Source organism: Serinus canaria, chromosome 10, assembly GCF_022539315.1.
Source record: "Serinus canaria isolate serCan28SL12 chromosome 10, serCan2020, whole genome shotgun sequence".
Lineage (NCBI taxonomy): Eukaryota > Metazoa > Chordata > Aves > Passeriformes > Fringillidae > Serinus > Serinus canaria.
In genome coordinates, this window is record NC_066324.1 from 15,524,393 (window position 1) to 15,551,290 (window position 26,898).

The window sequence follows — 26,898 nt, forward strand, 5'->3', positions numbered from 1 at the left end:
AATACAAGAGCAAAGAACTGAGCCCCAAACAGCTCCTGCAGTGACACATCAACTGCAGCAGCAGTTTAACATGGCAATGATATGGATGGTTTTAGGAACTCATGCAGCATGCAGGCTTTAGGGAGCACAGATAAAGGTTCATTTAATGAGTAACAATGCATCATCCATCAGCTCTGTGCAGCCACAGGCAATAGGCATGCTGGTAGCCTGGTAATAATTTTAGTTGGGTTTTTGGTTGGCTACACTTAATTGTTGTCAACAAGAAAACAAATTAAAATTTTTGTTTTCTTCCCCACATCCTTATGCTCAGCTTTCCAAAACAACCACCTGGCAGATGCTGATTTGAGAGGTGGAGGGGATGTTTATAGCTACTCACAGGAATGAGGTAGGTAGGCCCCTTTCTTCTGTTGCTAATATGTTTGCCTGTTTAGGAAGGCAGGAGGCAACTGTCTGGCTGATTTACTTCTGATTTGGAATCTCTGCAGTATCATGTGCCTGTGAGGATGGAGAGAAGAGCAGAACAAGTTTTACTGTTTTATTTCAAAAGTGACAATAATTTACTGTTCTGCATCCATTTGTCATACCCACTACACACTCTGACCCTGGAATAATTTTTTGTAGCATTATTATGGAAAAAAAATAATTCTATACCATCTACAGCAGATGGCAGCTTCTTAGGAATCCAGCCCCCTTCTTGTTTGTCTTAGAGAAACAGAGGAAACACCTCAAAATCAGTTGTGAGGGCTGGTTTTCTACCAATTTGACCAGTTCTGTCTGTGGCAGAACTGAGTAAAATACTCCAGTAGATCCAACAGATTTAGTCCATTTATACTTATGAAAAGTTTACCTGCAGATTGAAAACTACTCATTTTGCTCAAAAAAGAGTAATATGATTTAAAAAAAAGCAGTAACCCCAAACCCAACAAGCACTGCAGACTGATCTAAAAGAATCCTCAAAATTAATTAAATTAACCATGAAGCACAGACCCTGAGTGGTTTAATGAGCTTTATCTCAAATGTTTTACATCCTGACTGGATAAATTGTAGTTTATATAGCTTTGATCTGCTTCACCTGCTAAGAGAGCAAAAATGACCTGCACATGCTCTTCTTTTACAGCCTATTTAGCAATGCTGTCACCAAATAACATTTTTTTGTTTGACACTGATTGCGTCTCTATTAGTCTGTGCATCATTCATCAAAGTCTTAAAACATAATTCAAAGTTTTTGGGGCTTTCATTCTTACAATTTTTAAATACTAACAATATCAATTGTGAATTCACACCTGGTAAACTCATGTCAGCCACCTAGAGCATCAAGTTCACTCTCCTATGGAATTGCACAGAAAAAGGAGAACAACCATGGTAACCTGACCAGAAAGAACTACATAGTCTCCATATTCATACACAGAGTATTTCCAAGTAGTGGTGGTGGTCACAAAACCAACATATTGAAGATTTAGAAAATGAAGATACAACTCCATGTTGTTGGGAATTTACATGTACATTTTAACAAATTTCTACTGAATTTCACATGCAAGACTTTGCTGACATTTCTTACTAAAGATAACACATCTTTAATACTCTGCATCATAGGAAACAATCCCAAATGCCAAATTTAGACATTTTAAAGAGATTTAAAATCCAGATACTTTTTTCACTCTTGCCAAAGTCTTTATTTCAAACTTCTAAACTGAAACATTACCTGAACTTCACCTCAGTTTCACTTCAGTATTTTCATTGTTACGTGCAGATTGTACAAGTACACACAATTATAAATGAAAAATTGTGCTCAAGATCTGTGAGTTCATCTGGCTCCTTTGCAGCAGCAGCATTTCCTTCACACATACATTACAGCCACACCCACAAATCACTGAGAGCAAGTGGTGCATCAGTAATGCTCCTGTGCTGTCCTGGTGCCCTCTCACCCTGCCCAGCTGCTGCACACTCACAACACTCAGAGCAGCACACAGGGAAGGACTTCTCAGAGTGCCACTGGCCATCAAAGTGCCCCTTGGTCTCTCCCAATAAAAACAGCAAAAGTTAAAAGATAGCCAGAACAAATATCTCTTTAGATAGCAAAAACCTGAAGGAAAAAAATTAATACATGCTGCAGAGAAAGCCCTTGTGGTTTCTCTGCCTCCTGTTAACACCATCCCTGGATGTTTGCATGCATCCACTGGGTAATAAAAGAGGTTAGGAAAATGAGAGAAAGAATATTGCTGTCATCCTAATTTGGTTTAATTCCTATGACAGCAAAAATAATGGGCCTGGAGATACAAAATGTGTCTTTCAGAGCAAAAGCTTCTTATAAGCATGAGCTATAGATTGAAATGAAACTGTAATTGCCAATACAAGCAATGAGTTTGACCTCAGTCAAATTCAATTCTACATTCAGCTGTTTGATGATTCATCCATAATGAAAGAAAAACAAATGGCACTAGAGTCAAACTGAAACAACCACAAGAAATTTTTTCTGGAAAGAACATGAAACATTTACAGTAAAGTTCCTATAAAGGTTATTAATACTTTGAAAATTCAGCCTGGGTCTTGTTTATGGCAAAACCAAAATGTGACAATCTCTGATGACTCATGAAGGGCTTGGTGACAGCAGCAGTATCACCAAGACATTGGGAAGCTTTCTGTACAGTCCCTTTAGCTCCCAGAGCACGTGTCACTTGGAGGCAGACGTCTGGTTATGTGTCAGCATCTGTAGTAACAGCATGAAGTCACAGAAAACACAGCAAATGTCTGACTGGTCAAAAGCTAGAGACACCTTTTCACAAGGGAAAACTCTCTTTTTAATCAAGACCTTACACATAGTTCTTTATCACAAAAAGCAAAGGCACTTTTCCAGGCCCATGCTAGAAAGATACCAAATCTCAGCTCTCAAGTTGATCAATTATCTACATTCTACATTCATCTTCTGAAATAAGATAGGTACAATCTGAATTGAACCAACCATGGATGTTATCCCCAGTTTCCACCTATCTGCCTTAGAGCACTTCCCCAACAAAAGCAGTCTGCACTGACTCAGAGGTGATGCTAAATCCCAGAAGGCCAGAACAGGTGGATTCCTTCCTTCTCTGCACCACTGGCTTTGGGCCACCTGGTGACACCTGCTCTGCTGATTGTCTGAGCAGTCTGTAAACAGGACTGAGGAATAAATACAAGATCATAAAGCTTGTTTTTGCCTCCCCAATACTGTGAACACCTACACGCTTTATTAAACATATTCATCTTTTAAAAACACTATTGAATAAGTAGCTCTTTTTTTCCCCTAGCCATTGAAAGCTCAGAATTCTCAGTTAAATCAGAATGCATGTCCTTCATTCATTCATTTCCTAGGTGGCAGAACATTATTGACTTTTGGCATGTATATTCCTAATTTTTGATGATTTCTAGTTAAGTTATCTGCCCTAAATTTCTGAATCTTATTCACATGCAACACCCCCAACAGTAACTGAAAGCCAACAGCAAAGCAAGTTACAGGCATAGAGACACTTCAGTGGTGGGCTGCAGTAGGAAAACCTAATGAGAGGTGCACAAACTTTAGCAATCCAGTGGAGTGCACTGCTCTAACAGAGCTACCCCTTCTGAAAGAATACAAAAGCAAACAATTGAAGTTCCTCTCTCACATTCTGCACCAACCACCCAGTCTGATGACTTCACAGGAAAGCACAGCCTTCACCCTTCAAGACATTTTTACAACACTTCATCAACTTCATAGGGATAGCTCCACCTTTACCAATAACAAATGCAATTTCACTTTAAAAAGAATCATATTTTATTAACTGCAAAGCCACCTCTGGATACAAAACCTGACAAGCTCCCAACCCAAAACTAGACCACACAGTACACACGGAGGAGTCTTAAAGACTCTCAGCATAGAGTGCAATCTCCTCTTGATTTTAGCTTCACCTCATGAGACCCATTTTCCTTTAAATCCTATTTCACCTAATAGAGCCATTTTCCAGTTGCCATTCTCCTGATAATGCCAAAAAAAATAGACTGACTTGGAGGTTAGTGAGAGCTTCCTATAAAAACTGGGAACCTGCTACTGCTTTATATAACCACAGAACCATTGTTTCTCCTCAATCAGCTCCTTGAAATTGAGGACTGAGGGAGAAGAAGGGGGGACAGCGGCCTGGCTCCCCACCATGGTACCACTGAGCCATGGGGAGGGCAGGGAGCTCCCCTCAAAGCCACTCAGGTGGTCCATCTGTGCCCATCTGGGATTGTTCTGGCAGCTCCTCAGGGGTGAGACGTGGGCAGGAGGAAGAACAGTGCAAAGACACCAAAACATGCACAAATCCCTGCTTTCCTCAGTGATTGCTTCTACACCACAAAATGCCAGCAGAGCCAGCCTGACCTCTGTGCAAGAGAAGGCAATTAAGGAAAAAGAAAAATGACTAAGGGAAATTCTCCTATGATCTAATGAGGGGTGTCTGAGTGTGAGAATATATTTTGAACCACAGGCAATAACTCTTCTAGCACTCAAAATAGGTACCTATAGCCCAGAAGTCAGGGCAGGTTTTCCAAAAAACAATTATTCAAAAATCTCTTTTTAGAGAAAAGCAAAAAGAATTAAACCATCTTTCTTGTTTTTCAGAGATGCTCTAAGTGGAAAACATGATGATTATATGATGAGCTGTCACTTGGCTACAGCCCACTCAGTTCTATTACTGCTTGCTCCAGCTCCTTTAACACTCAGTCATCTCAGTTACCTTTTTTACTCATGGCACCCAGGAATTATCAAATGCCCCTTACAACACAGGGCAATCCTTGCCCTCAGAGTCCAAGCTGATTGGATCTCTTTGTCCTTTACTGGGATTTAGGAGTGTATTGTAAAAGGGAGTAGGAACCCTGTCTCCATATCATTTGAATTCCTGCACCACACACATTTTTCTCTGCCCTTCCTTTTGCTCTCTAGAACACTGAGGTTACAGAGTATAGTGCACTATTTGCATACCAAAAGCAGCAGCACTTTACATTAAAATGAAAAGCAGGCACTTTTCTGGTTTCAGTGACCAAGAGCTCAAGATTTTCTTCATCTGAACCTTCAAATTCAGGTGTAACTCAGTTCATCAAGACTCGTTCAGATAAATATTTTTAAAAATAACAATTTTCCCACTACCAGTGTTACCTGATACTTTTTTGCCAGAGACATTTTCTTTCCAGACCCTCTTCTTCTGGAGCAGTTAAAGACTTCGCTGTCTTATCTGAAACAACAAATAAGAAACATGCAAACAAGTTCAATGATCATAAAGAAAGAACTCTTATTTATCTCAAGTTATATAAAACCTGCTTGAATGCTACATGATGCTACCTCACTTACTGGTGGGTTTCAATATCTTCTTCCAGCTAGCCTCCCTGAGCTCAGGGCGTCAGATTTGATGGTTAAAAGAAGCAGGGTGACTCTCTGCTCTACCTTACACCATCTAACAAAAGAACACATACACAAAATACTATTCCAGGTTACTGCAGCCTCATGCTGAGGTAGCAACCTTGCCCTAAGGGCCTCCTCTACATGGAGGCTCCTTTCCTGAAGCAAAATGTCCAGCCCTGGTGTTAAGAGACACAAGTTGTTAGTGCAGGACAGTGAGCACACCATGAACTCTGACTCGTGACCTTCATCAAGCTCCAAGACACCCAGCCTTGCACTTTATTATTGCACCAGTTTTTCTCAGCAGGAAGCAGAACTGATCCAAGCACAAGCCATGCTACCTGCTGAAGTTAAGGTGTCCCCAATTGTACCAGCCCTGACCTTTATACCCTTGGTCAGATCAACAGCTATCGACCTAAACGCACCATCCACCCCCCAGAAAGCAGATGAATACAATAACACAAAGATAGCCACAGCTCTGTTTCTGAAAAAGACCCCTCCTACACCTTACTAGGGATGTGCAGCCTAGTGCCTGGCATGTCACAGACAGGTGAGACTAAAGATACAAGCTATGGTGTCCTCGTGAGGGACAATAACTGGCAATTCTGTGTTGGAGTGATGTATGTGACCATCAGCTGTCATACTGATGGTCACATACATCACTCACTTTGTGAGTGCACAAAGGCTCCAAAACAGGTAAGAAAGATGCAATCATGACCCCTCTCCCCCTAACATGACTGTGAGATGTGACATCAATTTTAATGACTTCCTTGCCTAGAAACGCACCTGGCCACCCACGCAGGTAGACAGAGCCATGAGGTGGGAAGGGAGAAGGAATGACTCAGAGAAACCCCAGCTGTTTACCACCAGTGTCTCACTGCCCCCAACACCAGCAGCAGTGGGTGGTGCTCCAGCTGTCCTTGACCCTGCCAAACCCCTCTTCCACTACTTCCACTTCCCACCATTAGGAACCTTGATGTGTTTCCAAGTCCTACCATGAATGCATTACCAGTTTCATGAGGAAGATCTGCTTTAGATGGTTTAAAAGAAAAATAGGCAACTGTCATGCTCAGGAGATTCATGCTGTAGTGTGACTGCACTGATGACACATTCCTTTGACCTGTTTATCATTCACTACTCACCCAAACCCCTTGTTAATCCTCAGAGGTATCTGATCTGTCTCCCTATATGTCTTCAGTTAGAGTCAGATCATTTAAAGAAACTGCACTGGATCAGAAACAAGATCAGTATTTACAATCAGTCTCAGCAAACATCCTTCCATTTGCAGTCTGCTTTTTACTTAAAGCACACAGCATAATGCAGCTAATTAAATACAACACAGAAGTGTTTATGAGTACATTGTTTTTTGCATAGGAATCTTAATCCCCTTTCCTTTTAAAAAAAAGTTTCCAAATTCTCACACACATTTCTGTTCTAATGCTCTGTGCCTCACATGAAGCCAGTCCTGTCAGGACCGTGTTTGAAGAGAGAAGGATCAGAATAGTGGATGCATAAAGACACCATTGCCATCACTCCTTAACCCTTACAGGACTACCACCCACCTGAAATGCCATGTCCTTTTACTGCCCTTTCAGCAATAAAAGGGAGAACCTCCCACAAGTGCAAGTGTGCCTTGGGTGCTGAAGTCACACATCTTACAGTGAATAGTTTTCTTACATGGCTGTCAAAGCAGAGCCTGGATTTGCTAATTATTTAGAGGAAACTACACTTATCTTTCTACAAGGATTCACTTTTGTGGGTTCTAGATCTGTGCTGGTTCTTCCAAGACCCTGAAAAGCTGACATGCTGCACATCAGGTGTTCAGGAACCCAGGTGGGAGTCTGGCTGCACCTGCCTGGCTGGAGACAAGTGTGAGAAAAGCAGCCACGTTTCAGTACATTAGTCCTGCTCTCTGGCAGTCTGCACCAAACACTGATGAAAGAAAAGGATTTTCCTACAAAACTGCATAAACCAGTAAGAGACAAAAGGCACACAGAACATAAATAAGTACAGGCACCTGGCAAAGACCAGTGTGATCTAAGGCAGGTTGGAAAACCTGGCTGTTCACAAAACAATCCCATTCAAACCAAGGCTGACTGGATGCATGTGTTAGGAGTGAGCATTTCTCACAGCTCTATTTCTCAGGAAGCATGGAGAAGAAAATTAAAATTCTCAATTCCAACAACATATACAAACCTCTTAAAAAAATATCCTAATTCAGCTGTCAAAACTGTCTTTTGTGTCCAGCAGTATCTTCAGTGCAATCCTGCCTGTCTGCCTGCCTGATGTACTCAGAGGTTGTTGCTGGAGTCCCTTCCTCTTGTCTGTCCTATTTAACTAATGCAATTCAAGAGAATAAAATAAACTATTTCTGCAACAGCAGGAAGGCACATAGTGAACCGTGGAATACCAAATCTACCAATTCACTTTATTCAGTGGATACAAATTTTACCCATAATACTTCTCTGTAACTGACTGACACTAAAACAGAACAAATAATTCAGTAATCACACCTGCACCCAGAACAGTCTGTCTTGTTCAGAACTGAGGTCATCCAGAGAGGGGAATTTGCAGTGCAGCTGCTGTACTTTACATAAACACAGAGCTTCCATGGAAATTTGAATGCTTGCTTCTCACCCCTCCTCCCTTTTATTTTTTTTTAATATAATTTTCCTATGTTCTTTGGAAAACTGTAAATTTTATGGGCAAATGTGTTTTTTTCTTAAAATGAGAGGGAAATACATCACAAAATTGTTTACTCTTGTAAACAACAGAATTGTCTGATGATTTTAGTATGATATTAACAGAAAGTCCTTACATTTGCATATCATAGGAAGCAAAATTTTAAACTGCCTAACTCTGCTTTTTCAAAAGTAGGCAAGACAGAGCTTTAAAGGAGAAATGCCCAACATTTTAGATTAAGTGTTTCAAGCTGATGTTTTATGTCTACATGGTTCTAGAGTTTCATTGGCAAAATGACCCAGGATGCACTTACTCCTTCACAATGCTGAGTTTTGCTCCAAAATTTACCCTCCTCTACTCCACATTTTTTATTATGCTAAATAAAATAGTTACTGTTATTTCTCACGTGCTAAATGAATATAATTTTCACAACACCCTTAATGGTTCCCTTTCGTTAAGGGCATTCCCCAGTACATGTCTTCTCAGTCCCTGGGAAAACCACACTAAACATTTCCCAAACCATGCTGGTATAAAGTATGAAATTGAGATGTGATGTACAGGATAACCAATTTTACACTGAGAGCTACCATTTAACAAAGACAGCAGAGTTCTGCAACACAACTACACGTGTACTAAACCCCAAAAAAAGTTCATTACAATATCTCTGTGTCTGTGCATCAATAACTTAGATCAAAACACATTTAAGCTCTCATTTTGCAAATAGCTCAGTAAGGGCGCAGAGCCTTATTTAACCTTGTTCCTGAAACAAGTTGCCAAGGCAGCTGTTTCAATATTGGCCAGTCTAGGTGTTCTAACTGAGCCCAAGTCCCCCTCTGCAGCAAGCTGGGAACCCTGCTTCAAGAAGCATTCTTAGCAGGACCCGTTCAAATTCTCATATTTATTGGCAGAATAAGCAGGAAGTTCAACAACAACAAAAAAGGAAGTATATTTGCATATTTTAATGCATTAAAATAATGCAGAACTTCCATTCTTCTCTATTCAAGTTCCTGTGTATGTGTAAAAGAAGATGAAGAAGCAAAATTTTCCATTTCAACCAGGGACTCTTAGAAATGGCATCAAAGGATGAAAATGTGTCTCTGCCAGTCCAGCTGAATGTCATCTGTTATAAAAGGTACTTACTAAAATGAGTGGCACAATCACCATTCCTTCAATAACAAAGAATCCTCTCTGAAGCTAAAAAAATTACAACATGGTTGTTTTGCACTCCTACTAAGAGTTCTTGCATTACCTCAGCGTTTGCATCAAAGCTGGTAGTGCAAAGAGGAAAGCAAAGCCCATTTTATGAACTGATGTAATCAAGCCCAGCATCTCTCTGGGGTTTTTTTGTTCCTACGGTGGCAATGACATCAGCCTACTCTGCCTATTCAGTAGTGGAGAGCAGTGACAGTTCTTCACCTCTGCTCACACATCTCTCTACTCTTTTCCTCCTGCTTGTACATCCTGACACATTAAGAGCCACTTGCATTTCAATGGGACACAAAACAACACTTGCCTCGAATCCCTCTCCTCACTCTTTCCCTCAATGTTACCAGCTGTCGAGGACAACATCAAAACTTGTCTTGAGAAAGTGGAAAGAGAGGAAAGAGAAAAATCTCAGGCACATCTAAACACTGTAAAGGGGCCATGGATGCTGTTAAATGCAGCAGACAGTGCCACACACAGAGCTGACCTGCAGAGGTCCTGGCTCTGTCCAGCCCATGGCAAAGGAGATGTTCAGCTGGCACCCCCAGACAGCCAGGCTGCAGTTCCAGCAGCACCCTCCTTCACACAGACCCAGAGGGGCTTCTCAAGGCTCCTACAAACCCAGGAGAGCTACTCTGCTTTTGCAAATCAGTTTCTTCACCTGTAAAATCAGACTAATTTTACTAATCTTGAAAAGAATTTAACATCAACTGAAGAGAAGTCGATTTACTTGCCGTTGACATAATCCAGCCCTGGAATTCCCCATCTAATTAATTCTCTCATCTGAGACACAACATCTAGGCCAGAATACATTAAAGAAAATATATTTTCACATGGAAAGTACTGTAAAGCTTAGTGACAAATGTAATCTGTTACTAAAGCCTACCAGCAAGCACACAGTACATTTTGTAAATTTTCCTACCAAGAATTTTCTTGGATCTGCTCTGCTGTATAGCACACAAACATGTATCTGCACAGTAGATGGTATCAAAACTCATGGGAAAGGATGAAAAAATATCCACCATCAAACCAACCAATTCCTCCAATTTCCACTTCTTCCATCTTTTAAACTACTAGGAGAAACTAATAAATAGAAAATAATTATTTTTGGTTTTTTACTTTTTCACCAAATTAGGTCTTTTTCAAGGTTTAAGGAAGACAACATTATGGAGCACCCAATGCAAACTGCAAGAAACATAGCCTTGCCACAGACTGAAAAAATTAAATGTCATGTTAGAGAGTTGTGTACATAAGATTATCACAGATTTCTTATGTTATCCCCTTCAGCTGAAGGCAGAGAAATGATTTCCATATTTTCCTTTAGAAATGTAGACAATAAGAAAAACATGATTCTCTGTAGATGACCTGCCTACTTCAATCCCTAGAACTGATTTTTATTTCCCAACTGTCCTACCCATTAATAAAAAGGAGAATAATGCCCCCACATCTGCTATAACTTTTGAGCAGCTTACCAAGTAACATGCAAAGAAATGAGCATATATTTTAAAAAGTAGAAGTCAAATGCATTGGAATAAAGGCATCATAAATATAAAAAATAAAAGGGACTTTTTATGGACAGAAAGCAAATGCTATGCACACATTAAAATGTATATAGACACGACATATTTATAGAATCCATATGCAACATATAGCTAGATTACATCTATACTGCATCTGTGTTGTCTATATGCCTGTGTATTATGGATATATTTATACAGATAGAAATAGACCTACTTTTATCTCTAGATAATATACATCTCTTCACTAACAGCACTACCACCAAATTTTTTCCCCACTTGGGAGAAGCTGTCAATTTAAAACAGAGAACTTGATACACATTTATCCCTAACCCAATGGTAAGACATGCAGTTAGAGCCTAAAGGATTTATTTAATATTCTTCTTACTAACAGCTGACAGACATCTGACAACACAGAAATGTAACATTTCATTTCATTTCTCCACAGGCTGCTTCCATGGAGCCCCAGATGTTTGAGCAGAAGAAAGAGAAAGACATTCCACGTTTTTCACAGTGAGAAATGGAAATTGGTTTATAACAAATGGCTCTTGCTTTAATAATTTCTATCAAAAATTAAGAGGCATTAATTTAAAAAAATATCCTAAGTAGTACTCCATTCTTGGTTCATTAGCCTGCATGTCTCTTTTTTTGTTTGTTTTTAATTATTTTGTGTGTTAAGGCACCATGTATGGCAGAAACCAGTATGAAATTTTCTGGAGGATATTTCATATTATCTCCCTAATCTTATCATCCATGTATTCTTCCCCCTCTAGCAGAAAGAAGGTAAATTACAACAGAATACAAATAGGAGTGTCATATCCCATGCATGAAGCAGTACATAACGAAATGCAATGAGAAAGAAGTACAATAATCCCTAAAATGATTGTAAGGTGATTATGTTCCATTTCACTTCCCAAGCCTTGCAGAAGGATTGACTCTGTGCCTTTATTTAACCGGCAGTATCTCGAGAAACTCTTCAGAGGGATTTTCCCAGAGAGGACACACACACTGTGACAGAGGTGGAAATGACAAAAGGCAGAGTCTGTACCTGCCACAGCTCCCCCCACTCCTGGCAGGGGGGCAGGTGAACCTGTCACATGTCCCCTTGGCACTGGGAGAAAGGTGACACTGCCAGGTGTCTTGAACTCCATCCCACTGGGCTTTGCTCCTTTGCCAGTTGCATCCAAAGGGTGTGTAATTACTACCAGGGGAACCAGCCCTCTGCAGAAGCACTTTGGAAGCACCTGAGACTACACACATCAAGTCTGTCAAAAAACTCATGGCAACATTTCCCAATAACTCACTTGCTGCAGTGTTAGACAAAGTAAAGAGCTCTGAAGTGCAGGACAAAGGTCAAAGTAGAGAACAAAATCCTCGGTAGAACCACAGATCAAAGTGATTCAAACACAGTGCCAAGATGTAAGTAACATGTAATTTAAGGAAGCTCAACATTTACACATGACAGCTTGGCCAACAGCAGAAATCCATCAGAAACTAAACTGAGTATGATGGCTATTGTTACCTCTAAAGGAAAGTATTTAAGCTCTTTTTGCACTTGTTTGTTAGATTGTATTTTGTCTCAAATGCATATTGTGAGCAAGACAGCTGGAGAATGATCAATTATGGGTTTAGAACAGATAGTGCAATATGGAACCACTATTGCCTCATAATGTTGTCATCTTCAGGGGTTCCACACTGCTGTCTCCTTATCACAAAAGTTTCAAACCTTCTTGGTGTTTCTCGTGGGCAGCTCCTCAGAGCACTGACTCTCTCTCCTTCACAAAGCAGCCAGCTGACTCCAGTTCCCATCTCAACCAGCCAACCCACTCTTGTGTAGCACTCTTCTTCTCACTGGTTACAGCTGTGGCCTGTTAAAGTCAGGCCTGTTCCCAATCTGTGATAATTGGCCCAGCTGCAACTCCTTAGGGGTAAGATTACTTTCTGCACTATCTTTATTTCCTTATATCTATCCCCCTACACATAATCTAGATATTACTGTAGTCTATTAAAGAAAAAACTATCTTTACCCTGACAAGTGACTGAATACTGCACAAGGATAAAACATTTCCAAGGTTGACCTGGCAAAGGGTCATCAACACTACCTTTCATTGAAAGAAAAATAATATTTTTCTTAGTTAAAAACTAAACTTTGTTGTCAGCTGGCTAAGGAAGAATCACATATACAGCAACTTAAATATCATTTTTAAACCTCAGCAAAATATGCCATTCATCCAGAAAAAAATCGAGATGTTCCACAGTGATACTGGCAGAGCATCTTTACATATGAATAAAACAGAAATGCATCCAGCCAACAGGCCAACATTCAATAGAAAGATTGTCATCCTGCAGAAGTAAAAACCTCTTCAAGTCATGAACAGAACTGTGCCTGCCTGAATCTCCAGCTGAGCAGCTGTGTCACTGACTGGAAGGACATTGGGCAGCACAGGAGAAAACCAGCCCCAGTTTGAGCAGTCAGAAAATACAATGGGGTTTTACAGCTGGAAGGGAATTGAGCAGTAGGCTGGAGACAAAACAGTGCAACTGACCATAAAGAGTTTAAAGTGCTACAGAGTTCCACCATTATTATACTAAATTGCAAAAAGAGAGGGCATTGCTGTTTTAAAAAAAAAAAATTCCACATAAGAAAACTGTAGCAGTGTCTGGCAAAATGAGCTGTGATCTTCAACAAGGTACATCTGTGACGTAAATTAATTGGAATATTTCCTGCTGAGACACAAACTGAAACAGAAAAACCCACCATAGGAGGAGAGTGAGATGCCTAATACAGAAGATGAGAAAACAAAATCTCTTTGTCATCTTTCACTCTTTTTTCAGACACTCATCTACCAAAGATATCAGATAGTATGCCAAGGCAGCACCACAGCAGGAAAGGGATACCACATCCTAACCTCCTGCTCTGTAACTCTGCCTTACATGTGGGGCATCCTAAGGATTAAATTACAGTTCAAACTTCAAATGGAACAGAAAAGCTTTTAACACACTACATAAAACAATAAACTAATTAACACTGGAGCAGACATGAGGACACACTGTAGATTATCACTGCAGTAACATTTACAGAAGTCCCAAAGACCCAGCTGAGATACACTTGGAATAGGGCAGCCAGATTTTCCTGATGCTCAGGGCAGACCAAGTATTTCAGAAAAAAAAAAAACCCAGAACAGGAATCCCAAATTGTCCTCATGATTTGCACTGTGCTTGTCAAGAATCTGTGGAGGTTTTTCCAGACAAAAACGGTTTCTAGATTAACATGCACATGTTTCCATCCCTAAATCAGAGCTCTGCAATCACTCATGTAACAGGGTAAAGACTGGCTTGGTCCATCTCCTGCCTACTGCAGTGTGCTCCCCTTCCCACCCCCTTTATCTCTACTTAGGCTCTCCAGAAGCTGATGCATTGGAAATTGAATATGGGAAGAAAGCTTTCATTATGTCTTACATTGCCATTTATGATTTTCTGTCAGAAAACAAACCGAGTATTTGGGTCAGAAGGGATGCCAAGTTCCCTGTCTTAGGCAAGCTGGATTCCTCTGCCATGTGCAAATCTCTCCTCCTGCACACTCGTGGTACATCTGAGCTGAACACACATCCAGGATTTCTCTGCATCTCCAGAGCAACTGACTCCAGCTGAATGTCCCATGGCTTGATTAGAGTCACTACAGGAATTCCCAGGCAATCCTCCAAAGGCCTCCCAAAGCACCCAGACAAGAACCAGCCTCACACAAGTTCCAGACACAGAAACCCACAGAGAAATCACTGGAGCAGGACAGAACACCCTCCTTTGTAAGAGGCTGAACTTCCTAAGAACTGCTCATTCTGACCCTGCCTTCAGGAGGGAAGAATTATCATTTTAGGGATATCAAAATCTTCAGAACACAGACAAAAAAATTCACTATATTCAATTGCTAATTTACTGGTTTTAATTTCCCTAAAATTTAGAAACTTTTGTGTGTGCTTACCAAGCGAAGAAAATAAAACAAATTTTTCTCTCTAGCTTCATCCTCAAAATTAAATAATGCGAGGCTGTCAATATTCTCCAGACCCTTTGGAAATTCTCACTCTAGCTAAATGTTATTTTATTGCTGAAGCAGATATTGATCAATATTCCAAGACAGAGTGAGCTCCCTATTCAGATTATCCCAGCCACATATAAATGTTCATAAAAACATTTCCCAACCACAGGAAGGCAATTCTTGTGGGAGAAGGGAAAAAACCCTACCATCTTCTTTCACAAGGGATTTGTTATAAGGGATCAGCTTAAGGGTGTACATCTGTGTACCACAGACTTTTATGAGTACTGTCAATGCCACAGTAAAAACAAAATTCTGCTTCTATAACTGCATGTTCCATCTGAGACATCAAGAAGAAATGATAATTTCAATTCTATAACCTGCTTAGAGGGGCAAAACAAACATTATAAACAATATTAGCCAAGGACACTGAACCACTGACTCGCTGTGTTGTGACCTGAACAGAGGGATGTCATCTAAGGAACAAACCTTAAAGTGACATCTTGGGAAAAGCTCAGCTATACTGTAACCAGTTCTTCCCCAAAACATTTTAATGCCTCCAGAGGACCAAGAAAATAACTTTTAAACTATAACCTGAAATAGGATTTTTGCTGAATTTGTGTAAATTCTTATGGACTTCCACCAGAGGAGCTGTCTAAGCAGAGCTTTTACAACTCACCCCAGTACCTGCACCCTCATGGTTTCATCTACATTTCCAGTCTCAGTTTGCTTTCCTAGCAAAGGTTTGCAAATTATTTCCAAACAAAATAGCAAAAAACTGTCTGGGAGCTTAATGAAGACATTTGTCCCTGAAAGAATGAAGAAAGCAAAGAGTAATAACACAGAAATTTGTACTTGGAGAGGGCCAGGATTTACTCCATTGGTAACCCTGTCCCCCATGGACATGCATATTCCAAATGCACAGACAATTAGAGCCAAATGGAACAGCTTGCAGACTCAAAATCTACCTGAGCAAGGCTTCCCTTGACCTTGCAGGCACTTGTCAGACTCAGCTGAGGGCTGTAAGCACTCCCATCCAAAATTGCTGCAGTGCTGCCTGACTTGGACAGGTCACGTAGAGCAGGTTCCTGACAATTGCAGATAATGTGCAATTCAGCTGGCTGATTATCAGCACATAAGGGTTCCTATGGAAGAGCCCTGCTGGAGTGAGCTTTTCAGCAATGATCACTGCTGAACCCTTGAACTAGTGTAGAAAACCAGATAGCATAATGTAGATACACACACTCTCTCTCTCTCTCTCTCTCTCTCTATATATATATATAAAGTAATACGTTTGCTACATTTAACATTATTTTCTCAAAATTTCAGTCTAGATTTCTTAAATTCAGTTTAAAACAATGTTTAGTTACTGCAACATATTTCAAAACTAATACAATATCATATGAAGAAAAGGTCAAAAGATTTTTAGGAAGTCTTTAACTTAAGGAGCACTTGATGCTGTTCCATGGATCAGAAACCCACCAGTATCTGCTGTGTGCTGCTCACAGTGAACTGGAATTTTCCCCTATTATTCTGTCCATGCAGTGTGCCAGTGGACAGATGGCAGCAAGGTACAAAATACGTAATGGACACAGATCAGCTGCATGACAGGGAACTTGGACAGTTTTCCATTGCATCCAGGTTTATGTCAAGAATGAGCTCTCAGAAAAGGCAAGTATATTTACAAGCATGCATAAATAAAAGAAGCATGGATTAGCATATTCCCATATACTTTCATAAATTAATTTTTCATACACAGAAGGGGAAGGAATTTTTCTTCCTCCTTGGTTTTCTTCAATCGCAGCCATAATTGGGCACATTGAAAAAGGAAGGTGAAACGTGCAAGTGGAGAAACATTCATTCAGTGCTGTGCAAAGATGAAGAGGAAAAGAAAAGGGGTCAACAATCACAGAGCTGCACACACCAGAAGGCTGCACATTGTCCTGCAAGAGGCTCGCAGTGGTCACAGGCTTTTATGCCCATGGGCTGCCTTGAAGGGCACTAGCTTGTGATTTACAGCATGAACAAACTCATGCCATAAGACACTTCCTCTGAAAAGAACATCCACAAATTTCCTTACTCATCCAGTCAGGCACACAGAATGACGTGGGCACTGAGAAAGCTTTTGCCTTAATTCTTCCATTAAGTGCAATGACCACAGGAATACTAAGTTTCTAGAAAACAGCAAAACTGTTCTTTCACTTGTCAAGATCTGTAATTCAAAAAATCATAAGCAGGGAACTGCAGTCAACACACTCTGAAAACTTGGTTCAAGCACTGCTTTTTAAAACCTGAACTAACACTGAATTGTTATGAATTGAAATTCCACCAAGCATAAACCAGAACAATTAAAGTTACAGCTGGACTCATATCAAAAGTAAACTGATTTGTTTATTGTTTAGATATCCAGCACCCTGGACACCTAAAAAGATGTAACAAAGGTGTTTACTAGGGTTTTTCCTCCCCTTTCACTGCATTTTTCTCAAAACTGAGTCGATTCTGTCATTTGCTAGAGATATAAAGATATAACTTTTTAAGGAAAATTATTAATAAAAGGTTAATCAGAGTTCTGTAATGAACAAAGGGGAAAAAATAAAAGACCTTTTTAAAACTAGAGTTTTGACCAATTAAAATTTGTTCCAAATATATAATTTTAAAAATCAGCATTTTATCCTAATAAATTTAAGAATGGAATTGAAGTCAAAGTAGTAATTTAGAGGACAGTAGTGTAATTCAGGGTCTCTGACTGCCCAGCTATTGCATAAGGCAAGCCAAAAAATTAATTGTGTCATCTTTGCATGAAGCCCGTGACTTCCATTGGAATGGAGTGAAATCCAGTTGCTCAGTCACTAGAGGTGTCCCCCAGAGCTCAGCTTTGGGGCCAGTCCAGCTGCAGGGGACACCAAGCTGAGTGGGAGTGTCACAGGAAGGACAATGAGATGCTGGAGCAAGTCAGCCTCTTAAATAACAACAGGGTAAGGGGAAATGGCTTCAAGCTGTGCCAGGGGAGGTTCAGGCTGGATGTGAGGAAGACTGAATTTCTTCACTGACAGAGTGGTTAAGCATTGGAAGAGGCTCCCCAGAGGAGTGGTGGAGTCACCATCCCTGCAAGAGCTCAGCAAATGAGTAATGTGGCACGTCACAGTACAATTAGTGAGCATGGTGGTGTTTGGTCACAGGTTGGACTTGATTAACTTGGAGGTCTTCTCCAACATTAATACTTCCATGATTCTATTCATTTAAGCTACAACACTGATTTTAGGAAGACAACCAGCACTGATTAAAAGACTTCAGCTGGTGGAAAACCCCTCAGATTCCAGATGGTTAATTAAACTTGCCACTGAAAATCTGCTCATCTGCTTCCATTCTGCTTTATCCAGCCCCATTTTCTAAGTCATGGAGCTCACTATACCACGTCTATGCTTAAAAAGATATTCCTATTATCATTAGTAGGAATTCTTCTCTGTTCTGGTAATTTTAGGCAACATCTCCTCTTACCCTTTTTTCCCCCCATAAAGTAAATAGTTAATTTTTATTTTTGCAAAGCTTGCCTTGTAAGAAGAGACTGCAGAAATTTCAGCTCTCATCTCACATATAGGCAGATCAGTGCTCCTACAGTACTGGAAACCCACTTTCAAAAAAATAAATGAGATGAGATTTACCCTTAGGCTGTAAAAAGACACTTTTACAGCTCAATAAAGTCCCACGTTGGTGCTGCAAGCAGCCAGCAGGATTCTACATGACAGTACAGGGCAGTCAGGACAGGGACCCTGGTAGTCCCACCTGACAGTCACTGCCACTCCTTTTCCATTCCCCGGTGTTCCCTGGCACTTGGCACACCATTACATGGAGTTACACATTCACCTGGCCTGTTTGAGCCTGTGGACTGTCAGGCATAGCAATAGGTTTTTAGCTTAAGACAATTTCTTTTTCTGGAAGTAGTTAGAACATCTCATAAGAAGAGAAATTTCCCTTCCATTCAGAAAGGGCTGCCTAGAAAACATCCCAGTTATAAACACAGAGCTCTCTCAACTGCAGAGTGTTGCCCTTCACACTTGTGTGGGTGGGCTGTGAGCCTTCACAGATCTCTGACCTCACAGAAACCTTGATAAAAACAACCTCTACAAGTTTGTGAAGGGCCCTCCTATTTAAATCAGTACCAGGCAAAACTTTCAAAGAGTATCTGCAAAACAGAAAAAAAACCACATTACTGATATGGAAGAGGAACTGCTGAACAAAGCCAGGTAATCTTTAAAAAACATTGCTCTACTTTGAAAAATCTTCTGTGGTCACTCTTTTCAGATATGTTGGAAATGCTCAAGTTATAACCTTGAAATTGAGACCCAATAAATTACTTTATCACAAGGTTGCATTGTAATAAGTAAACATAAGACACTGATCTAGATAAATTTTATCTCTTCCTAATTTCTTAGTAATTGGATTTTCAAGTACAGTCATCTGCTAAGGCAGCACTTGCAGTATGGATTTTTGTATTGTTTGCTTATTGTACAAATAAATAAATGCAGACTTTCAGAACAGTTTTTACTGTGCTGTGTGGACACCAGGCAATGCAGTTTTCAGTCAAACTGCTGGAAATGTAAGGTGAATTTTCATTATCAAGTACGTTCTGAAAATTTGCAATTTTTTTGTGTTACTGAAATAGAACCCAACAAAACTTCATGAAAAATCTGTATCTCAAAAAGGATTCTACCAAGCCCCTAGAAATTTTGTCTTATGTACAATTTTATATCTATATAGGAACTATTGATAGAAGCAGATAACCAAACACAGGGGTACAATTAGTGGGTTTCAAGTCCAAAAAGGAATCATATGTTCACTGGCACCCAGCAAGGAGTGAAATGGATCCTCGTCTGGTTTTCCCTCTCTGAAGTCAAAATGGCAACAAAAACCCCTGCTATGTTCTATTTGTTAGCAGAGCTCTACCTCAGCAGACACTCATCTTCCCATCTCACAAAATCAGCCTACATATTTTGTCTACCATCTACTGCAAAGAGGAAGAGAAACACTGATTCCCTTCACAAAAATCTATTTATTTCCTGGCCACTCCTCTGAAGAACTGGAGGACTCAGTAGATGAGATACTCCCATGTCAGAAGCAAAGCTCTTTGGACACCTGCACGAGCGGTGCCATACTGATCCTGCAGAGAAAGGTTTTGGCACCCAGAGGAGGTGAGTGAGACCCCAGGCTCTCCAAGTTATTTGCCTTTCAAATATTAACAAATGACAAGAACAGAAGGAGGATTTTGCTCACTGAAGACACTGACACTGTATATACACCCAGTAGTGAGTCTCTACCACAGCCAGTCCAGCTATTCTTCAAAGCATCAGCCTCTCTGAAAAAAAAAAAAAAAAAAAAAAAGGCAAAAAAAGCAAAAACCACCCCAAAACCCCCTAACACACACAGGTATTGACAAAATAAAAGGCACAGCAGCTTATGCTTCTTTTGCAGAGGTCTTTTTACTCAATGACTGATGGGGCAAAATAACTGCAGCTTTAAGTCATGCCACAGACACTGTAGAAATGATGAGATTTTTTGCAAATAGGAACCCTTCTAGTAAACTTAGGAAAGTTTAACAGGAGTTTTCCAGTGTCTAGCAAAATATTTAGCACACTGTACTGTATCTGGTAGATTCAGCTGCCTCTCTTCCAGGCACTCTTGTCCACTGCTAAAGCTGTGAAGTCAACTGTTCCTTAGCCTGCAGGGAAACTTATATTTTAGTGCAAAATTAATTTAATTATCATAGCTCACAGGAGGGATTATTTAAATTATTTTCCTTTAAATTGTAATAGGGCCATGTGACAAGTATTCCACAAATAGGAATATACTGATGCAAGGAAAACCAGCTCTGCTAAAATTTGCACCAAATCGTGTCCCCCTCCCCAGCCTGTAGACACTGGATGGCAGGAAAGGGATTAACAAGGAGTCTTCTGGCTACTCAAATACCAGGTCCTTACCAGAAGCGTTCTTCCCCCCACCTTCAAGAAGAAAACATGTCAAAAGCTGCTTGGACTTCTGATATTCCAAAAATCAACACAGCGTGCTACAGCTATGCTCTTTGCCATGTTCCAATTTCTCCTGTTTTCTCATTTAGAGTGACATTAGCTGCCAAAATATGTTTCAAGCTTGAAGACAAGAAAACACCTTCTAAAATGACAGTAAAATAGAAATAAAGTTGCTGCCTTGGTGGATCAGTAACACATACAGAATCAGGGACTATATTGCCAGAGGTAAAAATATTACTTGAAGATAAGCTCGTGAACCAAGTTACCAATGTACAGTCACAAAAGCTTGTTGGCCTTTGTTCCATCAACCAAATTATTGAGAAAATCCTTCTGAGACACAGGAAACAAAAGAACAGCAAAGGGAAGATTATGTCAATTTATGAAAGTCAATAGAAATAGCATTTTTATTTATAGGAAATCCTCCATCCAATTCCTAGAGAGAAAACAAATAAAAAAAACTTCCTGAAACACAACAGCTACTAAATCAAAGCTACTGCAGCAATGTATTTTATTAGGTACTAAGTTGCTCAATTCCCTTTCCTACTACAAGATCCCATTTTGGAGTCCCCAAAGCTCAGAATTATTCCTTCTGCCAATCTTTCACTGCCCACAGCCGTGGCTCAGCATTTGGAAAGGGACAGTCCTGAGTGCAGCACTGGAAAGCTGCAGCTATTTTCCCCAAGGCAGCTCCCAGAGCAAAGCCAAGCCTGTGTCAGGAGCAGGAGCACTGTGGGAGCAGCTCCTCTCCCCGCCTCTCTCTTTGGGAGCAGCACTTTCGGGAGTGCTGCATCCAAAGTTATTTGCTTCAGTACCTGAAGAAACAGCTTAGCTCATCAATCAAAAGCACATTCTCAGACACCCACAGCAAAACCACCCCCACACGCCGTAGGCAAATGTGTATGTGTACCAAGAAAAAGAAAATAATGATTTCTGACAGATGAGCAAGCTTTTTAGAAAAATAAGCCTGTTATCATTTAATTATTGAATTTGTACAGCATCTTTAACCACCCAGTTTCACAGATTGCTGTAGTACACTAGATGGAAAATTCAGTGAATTCCGTCTCAAACTCCCAGTCTAAGCTGTTGCATTACAAAATGATTCTTGTTTGAATAATAAAATTAAGTTTAAATTTAACTGGATGACACACCAAACCAGAATTTATTTTCAAAACCTATGGAAGGTTTTGAAATCCAGAGAAAAGGGGATGGTAAAGTATTCAGTCAGAAATTTATACTTGCTTATTTGAAATGTTTGTTTCCCGCTGCTACAAATACATTTTACAACTATTTTTGTACAGCATCCTTTCAGAAAGCTACAGTACTAGGGCTTGCATTCTGTAGCTGCTTTGACTTACAGATTTTTCCCTTGGATATCTTGAATTCAATTCTCACTTAGCCTTAACTATCACATTTCATTCTCCAATCCATGGGATCTCCTATACCAAATCTGATTGCCTTTCAGAAAGTCATCTCATCAAATTCAGCTCTTTCTAAAGGAAAAACACACCAACTGAATTAGAAAGCCTTTTGTTCTCAGTATTTGAAATTCTTTTGGATTGTATAATCCAGCCTAATGAAAAATATAAACTATTCAAACTGTGTCTTCATGTATCCACCCAAACCTGGAACATCTATGAAACACGCAGCATTAATCTTGTCCTAAACAATTTTCTACATAATCTATTTATTCTGTTATCTAGAACACGACCCAAACTGGATATTACATCTGCCATCTAATAGCTGTAGACCATTAATAGCATTTCTGATTAGACAGAAGAAAATATTCCTCAGATAAAGCTGAATCCAATCATGCAAGTCAAGCTACTTTGGAATTTCTAAAATGTAGAAAAGTGAAATATTGCTGCCAAAAAAAATATTCATCAGAACGATGATAAAAAATTGTGTGAAAGACAGCATGCTGGAACTTGTAACAATTCTACTGCTTCTCATAATTTGGAAGAAATGAAAATGATACAAGTGACTTAAGGGAAAAAGCAAGCTTTTACCCCTGATGAACTGTGAGCATATTCTTTACAGTCTGACTCCTCTTAATCTGGGAAATGTGTAGTGACTGTGTTCATCAGCACATGCCTGCAGGCCCCAAGTGATACCCTGGCTATGCTTCCTTACCCTTTCACTCTTCTGACACAAGACTGCTGCTTTCTTCTGGGGCCTTGTTCAGGAGAGGGCTCATGAATGTCACAGACTTTATCTTTGCATTTTGTGCCTCAATGACTATGCAGAATTATTGTACAGCTGTTGATATGTGTAATTTAAAAAGCAAAAAAAAAAGATTGCATTAGTAACAAATCTCAGAGAACTGGCACTGCTGAGGTTGTTTATGGCTTTGGAAAGGTGGGGGATGAGAGATTTTGCTGACATTTGCACTTGTATAGCATTGAAACATGAAACAAAAATGGTTCACCAAATGTATATTAGTTTCTCCACACCACTGGAAAACAACACTAGTCTCTTCCCAAATCACACATAAAAAATAAAGAACCCTTCATGATGGCTGCTTTCTGCAGAGCTCACATAAATGGCTTCTAGCTGTCACTGTCTGGCCCAAAGCTTAATTCCACTGAGCTGCTGAGAATAAAAGAGACTGATTAAAGGAATTCAGTGTCACTTCCAATACTGGTTTTGCAGAATACTGGAACACTATAAATAGATCACATCCCTAACATAGTCTGGAACTCCAACATGTGTCTGATGTACACCCAACTCAGAAATCTGCCTGATGGACTTTGGGCCACATTTTCTATATAGTTGGAGACTACTGGTTCATGTAGAGCTGCACTGATCTGATTTTAATACTCCCAGCACAGAATGTGCTGGACCTGACTTCCAAAGCTGAACTGCAGTAACAGGCTGAACATGCAATTGTGCTGAGGATATCAAAGACTATTTTCCCTTCTAAAACACAAACACCTCTGTCCGTCTCTCCTCTATACAGATGCAGTATTTTTTTTTTTTAATTGAAGTGTTTTCTTAATTATGGAATCCTAAAGATTTGCTATATATTGTAACTTTTACTTTACAATCCAGGCAATGATGGGAACACTTAAGTCAACTCTACAAAACCCATAATAAGCAGCCTTTCTTTGGACAATCTTTTAATTCATTTTATGATAGAACACACAGCACGGCTACATGAAGAGCTCCAAGTTAAGCTTCACCTAAAGCAGACAGTTGTAAATTTCTAATTATAAGCGAAATAACTCTCTGCATTCCATATCTGCTTCAAAATTTGCTTTCAATAAAAGGAACTGCAACATACATACCTTCTGAAGCAAAATGAGTGAAAAACTAAATAAAGCAATTTGAGGAGGTCTCAAGAAAGAAAGAAGTGCTATTAATTTTAGTATTAGGGAGAGGTTCAGAGAGATGACACTAGTGTAAGTAGGGATAGGGTGAAACTCTTGGGTTCCAGTCCAAATCTCTCAAATCCAGTGCTCTAAATGAGAGTCCAAATTCTAAATTTAGGTGTCTAAAATTAAAATGGCCTAAGGGGTCAACAGTCTGTATCTTCCAGTTTATTTAAGAAACTGTATAGTTACTCAATTGGGTGAAGAAAAAAACCAACCCAAATCACAAAGCTCATGCCCTAAGTTCAAGTGCCCAGGTTTAACAAATAATGATTTGCTGTATTCTATACACTCATTTTTCCCTGAAGTTAAAAGTTTTACCTCAGCCACAGGGGTCTCTTTGTTTATAGTATTCTGAATATCAAAAACCCTCTTCACTTGCCATGGGCAGTAATACAGCTGATTAACACATGTATTAAGCAACTGTTCCCTTGAGTTTTTACAGATTCGGCAACTGCCTTCTATACACTCCTTCACTCCCCCCTGCCCCTGTTAAGTGATCTATCAAGGGAAGAAGTACAATTCAGAATCTGAGTGTTAATCCTCCAAATAGTTAGCAAATTACAGTTGAGAATGATTGGAAGTTACAGAATTGTGCTGCCAGAAGATGCAAGGACAGGTAAATAAGACTTGAGAAGCTCAACTCCTGATTTTAAAGGGTAATTTTAATTTATTTATTTTTTACTCTCCTTTTTTCTGCATCTTTGAGAAGTTTTAAAGACAACCACAAAATATGTACTTTTGAGTGGACCATTACATCTCCTGGCTACAGCACCTGACCCAAACTCAGACTGAGGAGAGATGTGCTGTTAATATTCCATGTCTGCACTTCAGCACCTCATGTATCCATCAAGATGGTGATTATCATAATGTCATTTTGCCAATGCTCTTCATGGGGCAGGAAACGTTTTAATAACAAGAGATCTTAGTTGATGAGCCAATAACCACAGAGCCACTCAGCAGGAACCCAACTGCCCCTTCAGTGCCAGGTTTGCAGCAACAAACCTCACACACTTTCATTCACTCACTGTCCTGTAGAAACAGACTGTGACAGTTCAATCATGTCTTGCATTATTGCATCCCAGGTCATGTAAGAATGAAATAATAAGGTGGCATTGCAAAGCCTTGCTGTTAATGATCTTTATATTAAACCACATATGTGAGATAAGAAAAAAAAAAACAACCACCAAATCAAATATACCCACCCCCAGTACAAGATTAGAACAAACCCAAATTCAAAGAAAACCCATACTGAAGAGCATTTTAAAAATCCTGCATCATGGACTCCCTAAAAATCTCACTGCCTCCCAAATCAGCTCCTTTGGGAAGCCAGCATGTCCAGAGCTCCCCTACACACTACACCCCTCAGCATTCCCTGCTGCAAGCCCAGGGCACACAGGGGAAGGAGAAAGGAAGGGCCTGTGGAAAAAGCTTGCACTGCCCAGCAGGAATAGAAACTAGTGTGTTCTAGATGTACATGCACACATAAATACATGCATATACACACATATGTATAGATATTTATTCCATCCTAACAGTGTATAAACCCCTGTGTGGTAAATATCTTTGTCCACCACAAATACAGGGAAGGCTTACCATCTAGAATGCATTTTGTCTTTGCATGAAGGTTGGTATTTTACATCCCCAAGTGCTCCTGACCCCTTTTCTCTAATTGATTAAATGAAAAATAAATTCAAAAAGAACTAAGACATCTTTTACAGTTCTACCACAGAATTAGAGCAAACTGCCCAAGCAGTACTTTGTAATTTCCTTCTGAGTTAAACCACAGAAGTGCTTTTGAATAGAGCTGTGGCAAGCACGCATTTTGCTACTATTCCTTGGGCTTCAGTCAGCAGCACAGCTCTTGGAGCTAGCTGAAACCTTCCCATTAAATTTGATACTCAGCAGCAGAAAGGATGCTAAAGCAACAGAAGAACCATCAGCTCCATACTGTTTTCTCTTGGGAACACCGGACGTGCTGATAACCCTCTGATTAAAACACCTCAGCAGAACCAAAAGCTGCAGAAACACTACAAGGAAAGAACATGAGATTAGTATCTGCTCCTAGAAAGGCCTATGGCATGAGAAAATAACAAGTTTCCTCATCTCTGAAACTGTTCTTCATATTCCAAAGGCTTTCTCCTCGACATATCCTGAAGCATAAAAATAGCAGCCAGAGAAAGTGCTCTGCTGCTTCTACAATGCAATTCAAGGAAGCCCATTAACATTTCTTTCTAATTTATAAGCACCTTAGTAACAGAAAAAAATTTTGGACAGCCAACAGTGAGATGTACAAGTGATGCTTTTGGACCTTGATTGTCCCCAGACACTTACTGTTTCTGTGGTCAACTGCCTCCAGGCACGAGACAGCATCCAGCTGGACTCCTGACTCTGCAAAGTGAGGGGAAATGTGACCCTTCCCCAACCCACAAAGAGACACCCTCACATGAACTATGTCAGAAGCACCAGAGAAAAAGGCCATCAACACAAACGAAAGGCTATAAAGGAATAATCAAATTTTCAATAAGAACAAAGACATCTTCCTGCTACTATTAGTCACGTTAATTTTTTTAAATTTTACCTGTATGTTTCTACACTCACAGTCAGTAGGGGAGTCTTTTGCATTGTTAAAGGACTGCAACACTACCTGAAATTTATCATGTCAGGTACTGCTGCATGTGAAAGTTCTCAC

General features: G+C 39.9%; 1 protein-coding gene across 6 annotated transcripts in view; it reads right to left on the minus strand.

The window, feature by feature from the left end:
* OTUD7A (OTU deubiquitinase 7A) overlaps positions 1-26,898 on the minus strand; it is a 106,730-nt gene that overhangs the window by 66,216 nt on the left and 13,616 nt on the right. For all 6 annotated transcript variants that reach the window (XM_050978622.1, XM_050978621.1, XM_050978623.1 and 3 more), the window contains exons 2-3: positions 5,144-5,219; positions 377-495 (exon numbers count right to left, since the gene is read on the minus strand). The gene's annotated coding sequence lies outside the window, so the exon portion shown is untranslated. The remainder of the gene's footprint in view (positions 1-376; positions 496-5,143; positions 5,220-26,898) is intronic.